Below are 17802 nucleotides of genomic sequence, written 5' to 3'. Positions count from 1 at the left end.
AATGGGTGTCCCTCTGTTCCCAGGTGTCACAAGATCTCTAAGCCCTGGGAGAAGGCTGAGCTGGGAGCTGGTGCCCAGTATCCCCAGCGTGCTGGTCTAGGAAGAGCCTGGAGGACGGTGGGCTTGGCCTGCTCTTGGTGGGACACACCCCAATGCCATGGCTCCTCTCCCTTGCCATGTCGTCCTTGCTCACATGTACAATGGTGGCTGCGTCCTCTGGGCTCTTGTGTCTTCTGCTTGCTCTGGTCTCTTCCTCCCACTGTGCACTAATTAATTTTTGTCTAGTCCGAGCCAGTCTGTAGCTTGAAACCTACTGATGGTTTGGGATGAAACCAGATTTCTTCCTGAGCATGTGTGTCCTAACTGGCCACCTTATCTCCCATCCACAGTCCATGCCTGGTCACAAGGGTGTCTTACTGCTCCTTGAAGATACCATCTCCTTCTGATCGCATTTCCTTTGCACTTGTTGTGTGCTCATCTATGAAAATTTCCATGAGATTTCCACAAGACTCCTCCCTTCCTTGATTCTGGTGCCTACTTAGATGTCACTTCCTTGGCAACCTCTTTTCTGATGGCCTTATCAAAGATCATCTGTCTGCCCTTCAGCTGTTTTCTTTTGATGACACTGTATTTTGCTTTTACTTTTTTTTAATTTTTTTATCTGAATCTATGTCAAAACCACAATTTCCACACAGGTGGACGCACTCTCTTTGCTCACAGTGTAGATAAGGGCCAGACATCTCAGGATGATAAAGTGGGCAGCAGCTCTTGCTCTCAGCCTGTCTTCCTCCCAGGTTCCTTACTTAGCCCCGGTTTTTTGGAAACTTATAGGGCCTCTTTGTGTAGCTCAGGATGGCCTGGAATTTGCCATCTTCCTGTTCACCTTTCCAAGTCAGGACTGCAGACATTCACCACAATAACCTGGTTTCCATTGGAATCTTGCAGGAACAGTTGTCCTGATAATTGTCAAGGTCCTGTTTATCCCTTAGAATTGTCCGAGAAAGACAGCCACGTAGGGTGTAGGATGGTGGAAAGGTCTGCTTTATGAAGCTTCCATTTTTGGCTGACTCCTTGTTCCTAGAGGACCTGAGAGTTTTGAATTGTGGGCCCTAAGGAGGCTTGGGGGCCTTGCAGGTCCCATGTGTGCATGTGTATGTGCTGAGGGGAGGCACTCTACCTGTGGAACCTGAGTTTTAGTAGCACAAGGCACAGAAGGCATTGCTGATCTGGAGACAGGTTCTTGGCACCCAGATGTGTTCTCTTTTAAACCTATCAATCACACCCTTCTCTGGCCTCAGGGCTACAGATGTCTGGCTGGCTCTCTCAGGATCCTCCTTTCCCATTTCATGAAGGAAAGAGGCTTACCTTCTCCCTGCTTCCCTGCTATCCTAGCAGACACTGTTGCCGCCAGCTGCAGGCCTCTGAGTCTCTTCCTGGGGGAGGATGACTCTTAGTGTCTCTGGGAGTGGGGTAGGACTGGAACTGGGAGGCAGGGGTTCAACCAGGCCTCCCTTCCTGCCTGCTGCCCACCATCACCCCTCAACCCTCCTCCCATCTCATTTCTCACCTCTCTGGTCCTTGCATCCATCCTTCCATCATGGTACAGAGCAAGAAGCAGGTGTGTGAAGAGGCTTTGGGGAGCTCTGCGTATTAACCTCAGGGATCATTACAGAGGGCACAGGGGATGACAGAGCACCCCATTTTTGCTTTCCATTTGTCATTCATCCTCTTCCCTTAGTGCCCAAGGTAACTCTGGGAGGCTGGGCTCTTGCCCAGTGAAGGATTCTCTGCCTCTTTTGGTCTGTCCTGGGAGGGCTCCTTTCCCTGTCAGGAGCCACCTGGCCATCCCCTTTCAGTGGGACAAGGTGCCAGTGCGGGACAAGGTGCCAGTGCAGGACTGACCAGTGGGGCCTGGCGGTCTGCAGTCCCATGGGAAGCCTCCCTAGGAATGGGGTACTTAGACTTCTACAGTTTGAGAAAAACTTCCGCAGCTGCCCGGACCATCTCCTACCTCTTTATTCCTCATCTTCCCATCCTGCTCACTTCCCCTTCCATGACTTTCCCTCTTCTCTCCTTCCTCACAGGCATCTAGGAAGTGCTTCAGGTTAGAGGAAGCACCCTGCGCATCTTCCCCACCCAAATCACCCAGGAGGTGGCAGTCAGGACCCAGTACATCTGTAGATTTACAGACAAGGGCTCTGAACTCTCAGCTGTGCCATCCCCCCCCCCCGCCGCCAGTCCTAAAATGACAGACTTGCACCACTATGAACACAGCGTCTCTCTCTTTTTCTTGAAGCTGTGGCCACCAGCTGCACACACTTCTCAAATAAGACTGCCTCTATTTTGTTGCGCCTTCCCTGCAGCCTGCAAGTCCAGGGCTCACCATGATCTGTTCTTTCCTCACTTGTAACAAGTCTTGGCTGTCCCCAGGCTGCTCTTCTCACTGTGAAGAGCTCCTGCATCCCATGGAACACCTGACCCCTTAGCCTACAACAGGGCCTAAAGCGTAACAGGAACCCAGAAGGGAGTCTAGCATATTGGAGACAGTGGCTCTCCTGAATGAAGCCACATGGGTCCCTGTGGCTGAGCCTGGCTGCATCTGTGCTTTATCTGTCTTGTTTCCCTTCCCTTTGCAGTGGGCACTGAAACATACCTGTGATGATAACTTGGTTTAGGTAGGGAGACTGCTATCCACTCCAGCTACCCCTTCTCTTTCTCTTTCTTTATATATTTAACTTTATGTGTTTTGCCTGCATGCATACAAGTGCACCCACGTGTGCAATGCCACCAGTGGCCAGAAATGGGCATCAGATCCCCTGGAATTGGAGTTGCAGATGGTTGTTAGCCACCATGTGGGTGCTGGAATCAAACCCATTCCTTCTTGCAAGAGCAGCCAGTGCTTTTAACCACTGAGCCATCTCTCCAGCTGCCGAACCCAGCCTCTTGATTCATGCCCCAATTTGTGCTGTCTTTTCAAGCTGCTCTCCCCCTCCTCGGCTTTGGTGGTAGCTGTACCAAGAAGGGTCTGTGGGAAGTGATTCCCAGTGGTGCCCATCCCTCTGTCCTCTCAGCAGTGGGGAGGAGCAGGGAGGAAAGGAAGCCAAGCATCAGGGACAGCCTTGGGTCATGCCCCCCAGCTACACAGTCTCTAAATGGGAGTGTGTTACTACTTGCACCCAAACAGTGGTTTCTAACTTTGAGGAAGAAGGAAGTCCTTGCTGGTGTTTCCCTTTCTCCCTGCCTGAGTCCAGAGTGCACGCCTAGCCTGATGTCTTCACCTTTCCAAATCTGCCATGACTCTAATGACATCAGACACAGAAGGGTCCCTCCTGTTTAGACAGACACAGAAAGGCAGGAATGAGGCTAACTCAATTTCCTTTCCTGTGCCTCCAGTGTGCCTTACCAGCAGCTGCCTACTGGTGTGTGGACTACCCACCTTTGGACCAACTCCCAGTGGGTTAGGGAGGGCTTGGCAGCACAGCCCCGAGGCTCTGCTGGGGCTTTTCTTGATTGAGGACACAGACCCTGAAGGTTTGCTCCTGTCACTTTCTCTCATAGATTGAGGGAGACAGCGGTGTTGTGATCAATGACTTGGTGCCGGAGGACAAAATGGTGTAGGGCTTAGCTGCGAAGTCTCCCTCCTGTGTTACCCTGTCATCGGAATTTACAAAAGCTTCTAAGTGAACGGTCTCTGGAGAATGGCCCTAGAATTTTGCAAGTCATAAGCCTGGATAGAAACGTTTAAGTCTGCATACGACTCCCACCGTAAAATGTAGGGAGTTCAGAGGGCAAAGTAGAGAGGTGTGTAGAGCCCATGGGGCTCAGGACCCTTCAGCCCGGTGCCAAGACTGTAGCTTGCTGCACTTAAAAAATTTTTAAAAAACATTTTTGTTTGTATATGTGCATGTGTTCATGTGTGTGTGTGTGTGTGTGTGTGTGTGTGTGTGTGTGCACATGTGCAGATGTGTGCATGTAGTACTGGGATTATGAGTGCATGGGCTCCATGCCCTGCTTTTTACAAGGGTGCTGGGGATTGGTGCTTATGTTTATGCACAAAACTTTTGCTCTATCTTTCAAGATAAGCAGTTAGAAGTTTCTCAGGCTGGGCAGAGTGGGGCCTCCAATCCTAACACTTGGGAGGCAGAGGCAGGAAGATTGGAGTTCGACGTCAGGCTGGGTTACACAGTGAGTTCCAAGTCAGCCTGGGGATAAATAGGGAAACTCTGTCTTGAAAACAAAACAAAGCAAAGAAATCCCCCTTCCCAATAAAACCCCACTGGTTCCTAATCAAAGCATCATTACTGGACTTCAAACCCAGAAGAAATAATGTTAGCATGCTCTCTGAAAACTGCTTTCCAATGGCTGGAAATCAATCTTGGGGTTAGATAGTCTTGAGTGTCCAAACCAATTGGACCAAGCCTGCTACTGTAGCTCCCCCAAATGTATCTGTGATCTCTGTTTGTAGATCACTATCTTTAAATCCACATAGGAATTCTGTAACTGAATGTACAGCCTCAGGTGGTTAAAATTCCACCCATCAATAGCGGACTTCCCCTTGTCCTATTCCGTCTTTTCCATAAGTCAGCAGATTGGGAACTGGATGCACTGCAAGGAGGGACCCAGCCAGTAGCTCTGGATCCCCCATGGATGAGCAGCCCAGCTGGCTGACTGGGCTGTATCTTATCCTGGCAAACAAAATAGTCTGCATGAGACTGATTTCATTTGTGACACAGAATAAGAAAGCCAGTGAGCTAACTGGGCCACGCTCCTGGTCTTGATTCAGCAGGCATGACTCTGATGCCAAACACGGCATCCCTAAGCTATACTTGGGTACAATCCTGTCGGCGACTCACTGAGTCCTTCCCCAGTCACTGAACAGTCTTGGCCACTTGATATTTGATCTATTGTGAGGAACTCCATAAGTGAGAGAGTAAGAACCCTTGAATACTTCCAAGGTCCCCATGTTTAGAATGCTAACAAAGAGCTCAGAAGAATGCTCCCAGCAAGCCCAGCGAGTTGCCCCTGGATGAGTGCTGTTTGTGTATCTTCTTGACGTCTGTATGTTTGATATTCTGAATTTCTAATAGGTCTTATTTTTGCAGTTCCTGACCTCCACGGCTTTAAGAATATCCTTCACCCAGGACCGACCTCTGTGGCTTTAAGATTTGCCTGGTAAGGACCATTACTTTGTAGTTTTGAAGCTTGTTGAAGGGGCATCTGTCTGTGAGTCTAGGGAAGCCCAGGCTGTTTCTTTCTGGGGAGTGGTCACTCAGATTCTGTGGTGAGACAGAGTCCTTCCATAGACTCTCCTTTATTTAGATAACTGTGGTGGACTATGGTGAAACTTCTAGATGCAAAGGACTCTGGGAGGTGCCTTTGGGTTCATGTCTTCTGGGTGAGGTGAACATGTGCTAAGCAGATGCTCCCCCAGTGCTTGGATGGGACCTAACAAAGCCCAGCAAGGGTCACTTGATTGTATGACATCTTGAGTGCCTGTCCCAAACTGGCATTTGGAACCAGCGCGGGTGAGCTGGGGCTGTTGGAGCCACATGACTCTACACACGCACCTCCTGTTGTCCTTCTCCCCGCCCCTCCCTTGTGATGTGGTGGACTGGCCCAATGTTGGAGTATACCTGACCCAGAATAGCTCCATGTATGTCTTCTCAACCAAGCCTGATACCACAAGCTTAGATGTGGAGAGTTTTCCTCACACAAAAGCAGACAGAAACTTACATAACACTGCAAAGAAAGTGGCACAGGCCTGAGATATCTTCGGTGGCCCCGTCCAAGGTGGCCCTGCTGTCTCTGTAAACTCAACTCAGATCTAATTAGCCCAGCCCATCTTCTCGTGGTCATGCAGGTCCGAGGTCACTCTATAAACTGGGGGAAATTGATAGCGGAATTATGCACTCCGAAATTAATTTTATATTGTACTGAATATATATTTTTTTTATTGTGACTTTATCTTGTTGGAAAAAGTGCTTACTTCTGATATTGTGGATATTACTGACCGTGGATTACTTTTATTTTGGTTTTTACACAACAGTTATATTAGAAATTTGCTGTTTTATTCTTACCTTCTTAGTAAAAATCCTTTTATCACACAATGGGTAATTTATATCCATTACCAGGCCTTTCAATCCTTTTCAGCGGGCTGTCAGTGCCGTTGGCACAGTAATGATTAATGTGATCTAATAATAGTGTGCCATTATATTACCTTAGTAAAACATGTACCAACATCCTATTCGGATCTACCAAATTCATAGCTTCCTATAATATTTTTGTTGAAAGACAGGATTACTATTTTTCAAAGCTGATTTTTCCCCCTTTAACATATTTAATGAAATTCACAATTCTTTGCCTTAGTAATCCAAGCCATGTGATTGGATGTGACGGACGAATTCCACGTCTGTAGGCACCATTGTGATTTGTCAGGCGAGAGCTGTGATAGTCCCAGAGATCTGTCAGGGAGATTATTTTGGGTTTTGTTGTTGTTGGGCTTGGATTGCTTTGCGAAGAAGAAGAAGAAGAAGAAGAAGAAGAAGAAGAAGAAGAAGAAGAAGAAGAAGAAGAAGAAGAAGAAGAAGAGGAAGAAGAAGAGGAAGAAGAAGAAGAGGAAGAAGAAGGAGGAGAAGAAATAATTGCTGGGTCTCCAGTCCCTTCTGCCTTCTAATAAAGAAAGTATGTTTTAGATCAAAGGTAAAAGAGTAAGTAATTTAGTTCCAAGGCACCTTTCTTTCCACCCATTTTTTCCCCTCTTCTGTCACTCGCCTCAGTCTGTTGGCAGACACGAGGGGTGGTAAAGCCAGAGGAAGTAACCCCAGACAGGCATCCCAGGATGCTCCTCTCTGCCCCACTCTTTCCTCTACCCTTGACCCCACCTCTTTGGATCTGATATAGGGCTTCTCAGTCCCTGGAGTCATGGCTCTGTTGGGCTATTATTTCTGCACCACAAAAAGCTGTCCGTCCATGTCAGGATGTTTCCCAGCACCTCTGGCCTCTTCCTACTAAGATACCGTGAACACACTCCTTTTCCCACTGGGACAGCCAACACGTACCCAGACATTTACACAAGTCCCCTGGGGAGTCCAATCAACCCTTATTGAAGGCCCACTCGTCTAATGTGATAGACACACAAACAGATGAGTGTGAGAGTGGGGGAACTCCAGAGGGGGGGCAGGGCTTCTGGTACCTCGTGTACATCTTTAACTTTGGAAGAAAGGGCGGTGGTATACAGCGCTTTGCTTCTTTTTCTTTGCTGGAACACGGTCCTCCTTCTCCCGTGCTCCCCCCCTTCCACATCTGTCATAGAGCCAGGCCCAAGTGAGGGCCTGAATCTTTAGCTCCTTCCACTTAAATCCCATTATAATCACACTCATGACTGATAACATTCCACCTTTTCAAAGGGCTTTAAAATCTGTGTCAACCAAGGATGACATTATTGTAGTGCCGGGGAGATGTATTCAAACAATTACACACTCAAATCGAAGTGGGAAGGGTTGTCCTTCTATCCCCGGTGCCTTTGTGATGTGGTTTGAGCCAGCATCTCAGCTCCCCAGCCCCCTACAAAGCTTCAGCAGAAAAAATAAATGGGAAGAAACAGGTTTCACCCTTGATACTACTCAGCTTGGAAAACAGCTTGAATATTGGGACTCCTTGGGTATGGAGGGTGGGGGGAAAGGTTAAAGAGAGAGAGAGAGAGAGAGAGAGAGAGAGAGAGAGAGAGAGAGAGAAAACCTTATTTTTGATTCAAAACAAGAATTACTACTGCAACATTGACTCGAACTATGCAATCAACTGAAATCAGGGTAAGTATTTTGAATACAAAATTTATACTGAAATACTTGAATCTTGATACATATGCACCCACATACATGTATATATTTAAACCAAGGTTAGGAAGATGGGGAATAATACTTCTGTCATAAAAATATTGACTGCAATATTTACCCTCAGATGATTCCGCCACATTGGAGTACAATTTTTGTATCATTAACATTTTCCATATGAGGCTTCTTGTTTGTTTTAACAGTAAGTGAGCAAATGGATCTAATCTACCTTTGTGTTAGGAAGATTTCAAGTGTACTGTGATGTTTGCAATGGGAAGGATCTTGGCCCATTTTTGGTCTGTCTCCCGTACAGCAGAGTAAGCCTGGTGAGGGTAAGGGCCTTTCATATTTTGTTCAGTGTTATTTCTCTAGTTCTTGGAATGGTGTCTGATGAATAGTAGGTTCTCAATAGTGAATGGTTGGGTGGATGGATAAATAGATGGATGGGTAGATAGATACATAGATGGATGGATGTTTGGGTGGGTGGATACTCAGGTGGATGTTTGGATTGGTGGATGGATAGATGGATGGATGGGTGTGTAGGTAGATATATAGATGGATGGATAGTTGGGTGGATGGATGGGTGGGTAGATGGATGGGTGGGTGGGTAGAATAGAAATATAGGTGGGTGGCTAGATGAATGGATGGATAGATAGATGTATGGGTAGATGAATAGATGGGTGACTGAATGGGTGGATGGGTAGGTGACTGGATGGAGGATGGTTTGGTAGATGGATCAATGTGTGCACAAATACATGAACGGATGGGTGAGTACATAGACAGGCAGATGGGTGGACAGATAAGTAGTTGAATGAATGAATGGATAGGCAGATGGGTAGATAGATGAATAGATGGATAGATGGGTAGGTGGGTTTATATTTTCATTTTAGTCCATTTTTTTCCACTTAGAAATATATGTCTAAGACTGTGTAAGCTGAAAAGCATCTTACCATAAACATATATTTAAAATCTCTGAGAGTACATGCTTATATGGTTGGGACAAAAGACATTCAGTATACTAGGAGCGGGTGACCTCTTTCAAAGAGGACCCTGGATGAGGAGTTCTCCAGGTTCAGAAGACCCTCTGTGCATATGCATGATATCCATCTCCTGGCCCAAATGGTAAGGACATGTTCTTCGTGTTTGTAGAGGCTCTCCTGTCCTCTCCTAACCTAAAGTGCTTCATTTCCTTGGACTGGCCAATGCTCAGCCATGTGGACTCAGTCATCTTTAGGACAGGCTGAGAAAGGAGCATATGGTACACCCTCAAGTGCGCGTGGGGTGTGAGCAATGAACCCCCGTATTAGGAAACGGGTGTCCCTGCAGTGGGGATGGTCCATATCTGTCCATCACTGGCTTTCAAACTATCGGGCAATAGTCATAAGGGAGAGAAAGCCATGGGTGGCCAGACTGGGCTACGTCCTAGAGCTAACGTGGGGATTCTGGAACTGCATTTCCTGGGTCAGAACACCGGCTCTACTCTCTAGCGCTCATTAGCTGCATGCATATGTGCCACAAGACTTATACCTCCACTCTCTCATCTGTACACTGTGTAACAGCAATGTGCAATAGATTATGCCATGCTGCAGACTTACAACAATGTCTGGCTCAAAGCAGATGTTTCATAAACGTGTGCTACTTTTATTGTTTTCATTTTATCTGCTTTTATGCAAGAACAATGCAAGGATAGACCTTTTTTTTTTTTTTCAGAAAATTAACTTTCTTCCCTCTGGTCCACACCAGGGCTAGGAACCCCAAGACGTAGCCAGGCATTCGGTCTCCCCAGCACCCCTGGGGACCTTGGTTAGTAAGTTCAGAGGATGTCAGAAAGGGTGGTGAGTTTCTTAAGTCGGCTTCCCCATCCCATTCCTTTTGTGAGGGAGCATTGTTGACATACCGCTGGGGGTTTGGGATTTGCTTGGTGTTCGGGAGTGGATTCCTGGGATAGAAGCCACGTGCTCATGGTGGGTGGGAGGGGAGCCCCGTGGCTTCGCTCTTCTATCCCCTTGCAAGGAAGTCCGCTCAGCGTCATGGCCCAGTTTTATATTTTTAGCTGCCACTGAAATTTAATGTTTTGCTTTTGGTTTATTATGTATGCAAGTATCTTGCTGATAAATTACATGTGTAATTGTACCATCGTCACTGCTGCTAGTCAGCGACAACATATAATTAAACTCACCCTTGTAGTCATTGAACTTTTCTGTCCCTGACAAGATCATTGACCACCCCAGGCAGGGTGCATCTCCATGAGGAGCCATGTGTGTCCCTGAGTGGCTGAGTTACCCTCCCACCTCTGGTCTATAGGGCACCCCAGGACACCCTCTATGTGCACATAGGCATATTTCCTCTGGAGTTTCTATGCAGGATAGAAGGGCTGGGCCAGAGAGCCAGAAATTCTCTCTCTCTCTCTCTCTCTCTCTCTCTCTCTCTCTCTGATCTTTATTAGCCCCAAAGCATGTATTTCACAGATTTAACAAAGTTTTAGAAACACCTTTATTTTACGCAAGTCCTGCCTTTTACATGTAACCCTGAGACTCTTCCATTTGCTTTCTGCTTTTTGGGTGTTTGCTGTGCCCATCTTGTGCCCCTGTGCTAAAGTGGAGCACTGAGATTGCGTACAACTGTAAAGAAATACACATACCATAAATTTCCCATTTTGATTATTTTTAAGTATCCAGTGCAGTGGCACCAAATATATTCACACTGTGGTCAACCGTCCTCCTCGTCCCCCTCCAGAACCTTTTGATCTTAACAACTACAGGCGGAACCTGGCTGGCTTTGCTCAGAATGCCTTCAGGGTTCAACCCTGTGGCTGCCCTCGAAGGGATTCCCTGCCTTCCCAAGGCTGTGCAGTGTTCCACGGCGGCTACATCCCACAGTTTACCCATCCGTCAGCGGACACTTGGGTTACTTGCGTGTGATTATTTTGAATCATGCTGCTGTGTGCATGGGTTTCCGTTTCTTTGAGTTGTCCTTCAGTTCTTTTGGATAGTTAGCCATAGGTGGAATTGCCGGGTCATGTGATAATTCTATTTTCAGTTTCTTGGGAGCTGCCATACTGGGCTTCATGTGACTGTGCCCTTTACATCGCAGCGAACAATGCACAAGAGTCGCAGTTCTGCCCACCACTTTTGCTAAAAGTTGTTACTTTCCACATTCGAGAGTGACCACCCTAATGGGTATGATGTGGCACATTCTGTAGGTCTTCCTGTTTTATATGGCCTGCAAGCTAAGAATGGCTTTTAAGTTTTTAAACAATTTTAAAAATGTTTTAATTTTTAGGATACATGAAAGTTATATGAAACTTAAAATTCTGTGCATCAATAAAATTTTATTGGTACAAATTCACACTTCAGGGTCCTAGCAATAAAGCTTTATTGACAAACAGGTACTATTACTCATTTACACTTCATTTGTGGTTTCTCTCTCCACCATGGAGGAGGCAGGTAGTTGGGACATGGACTGTGGCTTGCAAAGCCAGAAGTATTTATCACCTGACCCTCTACAGGAAGTGTTTGTTAACCATGGCCTTTGAGAAGAGCTTTTTACCTTTTACCTTAAATTCTCTCAGTAATTCAATCTACAGACAGAGTAATTAATCAGGGCTCAGTGAAGACAGTCAGCACATCTGTAGAATGGACTCACCAGCCTGCCCCTGGGCCATGAATTGTGCACTCTGGCCTTCATCACCAATTTAAATGACATCATTCAAAGATTGCTTTTGCTTTTAAACATCATTCAAAAATTGCTTTCCTACGGAACTGTTTTTCGCTTTTTTTATTTTGAGGTAGAATCTCACTTTATAGCTCAGGCCGACTTCAAATTGACAAACCACAAATCTTCCTGCCTTAGTTTCTTAGAACTGGTTTTTATTTTTAAGTAATTCATTAAAATTAAATTGAGGCAAGGTCTGATTATGTAACCCTGACTGTCCTGAAACTCCGTATGTAGACTGGGCTGCCCTCGAATTCACAGATATCTGCCTGCTTCTGTCTCCCAAGTACTGGGATTAAAGGCATGAGATACCATGCCTGGCTCCTGTTTGGTTTTTTTTTGTTACTATTTATTTATTTGTTTGTTTATTTTGCTTTTAAAAATTTAAGCCTGGGGTCAGAAAGAAACATTGCAATTATATTCAGATTCAGCTGTGATGCTGTCATTGGGAGGTGGGGAGAGAAGGAGAAGGAGAGCCAGAGAAAGAGAGAGACCGGAGGGGCATGTATAGGTACATTGCTGGGGATGCCAGGCAGACACCTATCCTCTGAGCCAGGCCCTCAGGATCCTTTTTTCCTTACCTGTCAATTCTCAGCCCCACCCTGTGCTCTGCACTACCTGGGAGGAGGAGGAGCTTGCAGCTCTGCTGAGGGAGAAGATGTCATATGTAGGCCTGTCTACATTCACAGCGTTTCCTCAGGACTGGAAGGAAAGCTAAGCCAATCAGTCACTTCTTGAATTACTTCCATATTCCAGGGGAAGAAAACCAGGGATACAAGGGAGTATGTGGACTGCTCCTTTCTCCTAGATTCTTTTGGATTACGTGTTGTTCCAGATGAATCTTCTTGCCGATGTAATTGGAGGCTGGTTTCAAACTGGCAATTCCCCTGCCCCAGCTTCCTGAGTGCTGGGATGACAAGTGGACCACTTCACCTAGCCCAGTGTTCCCCGACAGTAGTCCATTCTGCGCCCAGAGAAACTCCTTAGGCACCGTCCATGGTTTCAGGGCCTCAGCCGGCATGCTGGCACCTAGTGTGAATAAGCTATCAGGCAATAACCACCCCCTGCTCCCCAACACTGCTCCTCCTCTCCTGCTCCCCACCCTCTCTGTCCACCAGGATGCATAGACTTGGTACCAGGAACTTTCTGATATTTCTTGGATCGTAGGACACATTGTGAAGAGTTATTTGTTCTTTCTTTATGGAAAGGAGGCCTAGTTGATTTCATGCCTTTGAATGTGCTATGGAACTAAACTATCCATGCCCAGGATCAAGGGGCCCTGTGGCTTCTCCAAGGGGCTACTCCAAGCAAAGGAGATTGTAGCTCTCTTTTTCTGTTTGGGATGGGCAACACCTCCCCGGTGACTACTGCTTTTCAACAATGGGCTTCATTTGGGCACAGTGGGAAACACAACAGTGTTTTTCATGAACTTTTGGCTGTGGTTTGAGTCCAGCATTGCTGGACTCTGACCCTTACAGCTTTCTGGCTCACTGCACCAAGCACAAAGAAAGTGTGATCCGACTTGTAGGATGGTGATGGGACTGGCGAGTGAGTGCAGTACAGGAAGGGCAGCAGAGGCATTGGCATTCGGCTTCATACTTGAACTCCTCAGTGCTGTTTCAAGAACGGGGTTGTACTCAGCAGGAGCTTTTATCTGAGGGATGAAAGAGTCTGGTAGTTGTGCACGTGTGGAGTTATGTGGCAGGGCTATGTGGTGTCGTCCTCCCACTGGCTTTGGATGTGGGGATATGTATGGCTTAAGATTGGGTCTGTCTGCTTAGTGCTAGACTTCACCCACCTGGCAGCCCATAGGTGATGGCCACAGACTCATCTGGCCTGGGCTTTGGCGCCTCTGGCTTTGTCAGTCACCTTTCAGTCTCTTTGGCCAGTAGCAGCTCAGCTGTAGTGTGATACGGGCCCCAGCGTTGAGGTGCTGGCTGCCCAGAGGAGAAGGGGATGTGGCTGGAGAGGTGGAGCACATGTGTGTGTTTGTGTGCAGGTGTGCATGCATATGTCTGCTGAGGAGGCTTCGGCAGAGTTCATGTGTTGGACGCTCCCTAACTCCAAAGTCATATTCATTTCCTTGCTGAAATATTGCAGGAAGATAATGAAATTTTCCTCAGTTTGTGTGTGCAGACTGTTTGGTGTTTGAAAACAGTTAATAGCATCAAATGATGCTATTAAAGGTGAGCTGAACTCCACAGAATCATTTTTGCTTCCTAACAAAATATAACCTGAGACAATATAGAGAGTGAAAAGATATATGTATGGCATAAACTTAAATCATTCACCAAATCTGTTTCTCCTCTATAGGCCCTTGTGTGAGTGTGTCTGTGTGTTAATGTGCTCCATGTGTGCAAGTGTGTACATGCCTGCATGCATGTGTGTGTGCGTGTACTCAAATGTACATGTCTATGCATGTGTGTATGTGGGAAAGTATGCATAGACCTATGTGCACATGTGTACATGCATACATGCCTGTATTATGCATGTCTGCATGTTTATGTGTACATATGTGTGTATGTGTGTATATATTTAAGTATGCACAAGACCGTATATGCATGCAGGTATGTGTATACATTTTCATGTGCATGTGTTCATGTGTGAACCTGTGTGTATATGTGTGCATGAGTGTAAGTGTGCATATACATGTATGTGAGTGTCTGCATGTGTTTGTGTTCATGTGTGAACCTGTATGTATGTGTATATGTGTGCATGCATATGTGTGTATATGTGCATGTGTGTGGTCGTGTGTGTGTGTGTGTGTGGTTGTGTGTAAGTGTGCAGGCTCCTAGCAATGCTGGTATCGCTGGTCTTTGGACCACACTTGAGTGACAAGGTCATAGATGGGTGTTCTCAACCTTGGCCAGTTTGGAATTGCTCAGGTTGCTTTTAAGACTCACCCATGTCTGGGTCTCATCCGGCAAATCAAATCATAACCTTCCTTGTGGGGTAGTGGGATTGGGAAAGCTTAGTTTAAGGCTAGGGTATAAGCATCAGGGATGGTGTGGTGACCTCCAGCTGAGCAGGTGATCAGAATCTCCATGGAGGGTGAAAACCTACTTTGGACCCATTTCAGACATTCTGATTCAGAAGCCCTGGGCTGAGCCTTTGAATTGGCATTTCTAGCAAGTTCTGAGGCAGAGCTAAAGCTGCTGGTTGGGAGAACAGACTTGAGAACTGATCTAACAGGGTCAACTCTTGATAGTTATTAAACAGAGGGAGTGGACCTGGGAGTCCAGGACAATCGGTCCTCTCTATCTAGGGTCACTTCATGTACATCTGTTCTACATCTGCCTGAGTAAGCTTTCATTTGAAAAAGATGTATGGGTAGCAAAAAGTATTTGAAACCCTTGATGCTTTAGAGGCAAGACTTTCAGTCCTGAAATTGGTGCATGTTCACTTTTCAGTTGAGAGGCAAAGGGGATCCTTGGTCATCCTTGTTGCCAACTGTGGTCACTGGGGCCTCGCCGCTCCGCGTCCCATAGTAAGTGCTTCAGTATGAACTCTGCTCCCTTTGGCCCGATTGCTCACATCCATTGTGAGACCACCGCAGGGCCTGGCCTGGTGCTCGGCAGCTCAGCCCTTGGCATAACCAAACATGTGCAGCTGTTGGCGCCTGTTGACTCTGAGTGACAAGCACTGTCCTCATTTTATATGCATGATCTCATTTAATTCCTGCAATGATCTCATGAAATGAGTCCTGTCATTATCCCATTTCAGAGATGAGGCTCTGAAGCTGCCTCCAGAGGTGGCTGTGGATGAAAGAGCAAGAGTTGAGCTTCAGGGTAGATGAAGGCCATAGATGACAGGGGAGGCTTCATCCAGGTCTGGCTGCCCACTCCCTGGGCTGATGACAGAGCTCAGAGCCCACAGCTGTCCTAGGAGGTCACTGTGGCTGCCCCTTCTTGGTCAAAGTTTTAGTGGTCCAAGACTCCTTGGGGAACCTGACTAATGAACTTGCCCTTGGGGAAAGTCCTTTTGTTTGGCTCTTGCATATAGAATTCTGAGAGTCACCCAGGAAGAGGGAGGGGTCGGGGGATGTCTCCGAGATCCAGGTCCATTTCTGTAGTTTGCTTTTAGCCTTAAGTATCCTGGAGAAACCAGGAATGGGTCCATCACAGCAAATTCTTGCTGAGACCCTGTTAAAGTGAGTTCTTCCCCTTGTTTATGTAGCATGCTTAGTTCAGAGGTTGGGGAGAGGCTCCCTGATTAGGAAGAAGGGGGATGGAGATGGGCTTGTGGTCCTCTAAGGAATACCTGACCTGTTGATGGGAGGAGGATGGATAGGGGCATCTCAGTGTGTCCATTTGAGCCACCTGCTGTCATCCTTATGTTTTCAGAGTTCCTGGTACATGACCTGAGCCTAAGCGTGTACAGCTAGTGTTGGTGTCAGTGCAAGCAAAGCTAGCAGAAGGTATGCTTACTGAAAGAGGGCTTGAGAGGCCCAGAATCAGACTAGAGGCCCCAGCCACAGAAGATTCTTCTAGTAGTCAGAACTGTGCCACTTTCCCTGTGTACTGGATACTGAGGCTTTGCCCAAGAGATCTTCAGAAACGTCATCAAGTGCAGTCCAGCTTCAAGCACAAGATTTTTGCTCTGCCCGTGTTCCATCTTCATCTTATAACTTGATGGATTTATTAAAGGCTGACTTAGAAACTCTACTGTGATTGCTACCAGGCACCTGATTAGCCAAGTTGTTCTAGATGCAATTATACAACCTATCTTGGTACCCCTAGCAATGAAGGGGTGGGGCGGGGGAGTTCACATGTAGTTTAACAAAGTACCTATTTAAGTGCTTTTCTTCTTAAATATATTTTGTTCATTATTTTTTACAATTTTATATGCATGGGTGCATTGCCTGCATGTGTATAAGTGCACCCTGTTGTGTAATGCCCGCAGAGGTCAGAAGAGAACATCAGATTCCCCTGAAACTGGAATTATGGAGAGTTGTTAGCTACCATGAGGGTACTGGGAACCGAACCTGGGTCCTCTGCAAGAGTGGCCAGTGCTCTTATCTGCTGAGTTATCTCTCTAGTTCCCACTTAAGTGCTTTTCTTAGTAGTACATTTTGGATCTCAGGCTACTTTTTTGTGAATTCTTGAGGGCTTTATTCCTTAACTTAAAAAAAAAAAAAAACTGTTCAAGTCAGACAGACGACCTGTTATTGAATCGGATTGCTTATTGTAAAGTGTTCAGTCTAGCACGGGACTCAGAGACAGGAAGTATGAACCCTAGGCTTGGCACAGTACCCTTGTGAGTTGTTTCCTCCTTCATGACCTTCTTTTGGAACCCCACCACACTTTCATTTTAGAACGTTGGGCTAATTCTAGACAGGTGTTAGAAATCACACACATCACCACAAATTCTGAGTCAACCCTACATCCTTGGTTGTGTCTCAACCAGAGGAGGTGCACCTAGGATCGCTCCTTGTGGGTTTGGCCCTGTATTCCCCAGCTGTTCAGAAAGACCCTGCCTTTCTTTACCTGGCCTTATACTCAGAGGGTTGGCAGAGGTCAGGGTCGGGCATGACCCACTTGGTGGACTTGCAGCTTTATTTCAGGCCCAGGGATTCTCATTCTCAAAGGGAGGTTTTTAGTAGTATCAGGGTGCCTTCCACCTCTCGAGGACAGGTCTCCTGATATTCTTCTGAATTAGTGCTTCCTAGTCCTGAGAGTTTGGGGACGGGGGATCCTTGCAGCATCCCAGAGCCACTAAAATGCTGCAGGAACAGTTTACTACTGCCTTTATCCTGTCTCATCCCAAAGAAATTTTCTTGGAGTCTGTGTGATATAGGACCAGGGAAACTATGATAATGGTGGGATTCTGGGGACACCTGTGTCATGTAGGTTCCCGGGCCCCACGTGCAGACACTCGCATCTGGGTGCAGTGATAACAGAAGAATTGGATTCTAGAAACACTGAACCTCGGCAGGCCCACCTCGGAAAACTACGCTCTTGGTTCCTTTTTGCTTCTTAGCTACAAGACTCTGGGTCAAACATTTTGAGTTTCTCAAATTTTCTCACCAGTAAGACGAAATAGTAAGCTCGGCATGGCAGTGCATGCCACTGAGGCAGGAGGATTGAAAGCAGAAGCCACACTAGACCATGGAGTGAGTTCCAGCTGAGACACATAGTGAAACCTTGTCTTAAACAAAAAAACCCCTGCAAAACAAGGCCCTCGTTAAAACATAAAGGAGAGGGTGAGGAAGGGAGAGAGAGAGAGAGAGGAGAGAGAGAGAGAGAGAGAGAGAGAGAGA

General features: G+C 46.7%; 1 protein-coding gene across 5 annotated transcripts in view; it reads left to right on the top strand.

Annotated features, from left to right (window-relative positions):
• The window catches only part of Znf536 (zinc finger protein 536), a 487581-nt gene that overhangs the window by 50912 nt on the left and 418867 nt on the right, over positions 1–17802 (top strand). For all 5 annotated transcript variants that reach the window (XM_017800248.1, XM_017800249.1, XM_017800247.1 and 2 more), the window contains exon 2: positions 5103–5172. The gene's annotated coding sequence lies outside the window, so the exon portion shown is untranslated. The remainder of the gene's footprint in view (positions 1–5102; positions 5173–17802) is intronic.

Source organism: Nannospalax galili, unplaced genomic scaffold, assembly GCF_000622305.1.
Source record: "Nannospalax galili isolate Female #2095 unplaced genomic scaffold, S.galili_v1.0 scaffold1231, whole genome shotgun sequence".
Lineage (NCBI taxonomy): Eukaryota > Metazoa > Chordata > Mammalia > Rodentia > Spalacidae > Nannospalax > Nannospalax galili.
Note: the sequence above shows the minus strand (reverse complement) of the source record. Positions and strands in the feature narration are given on the sequence as shown.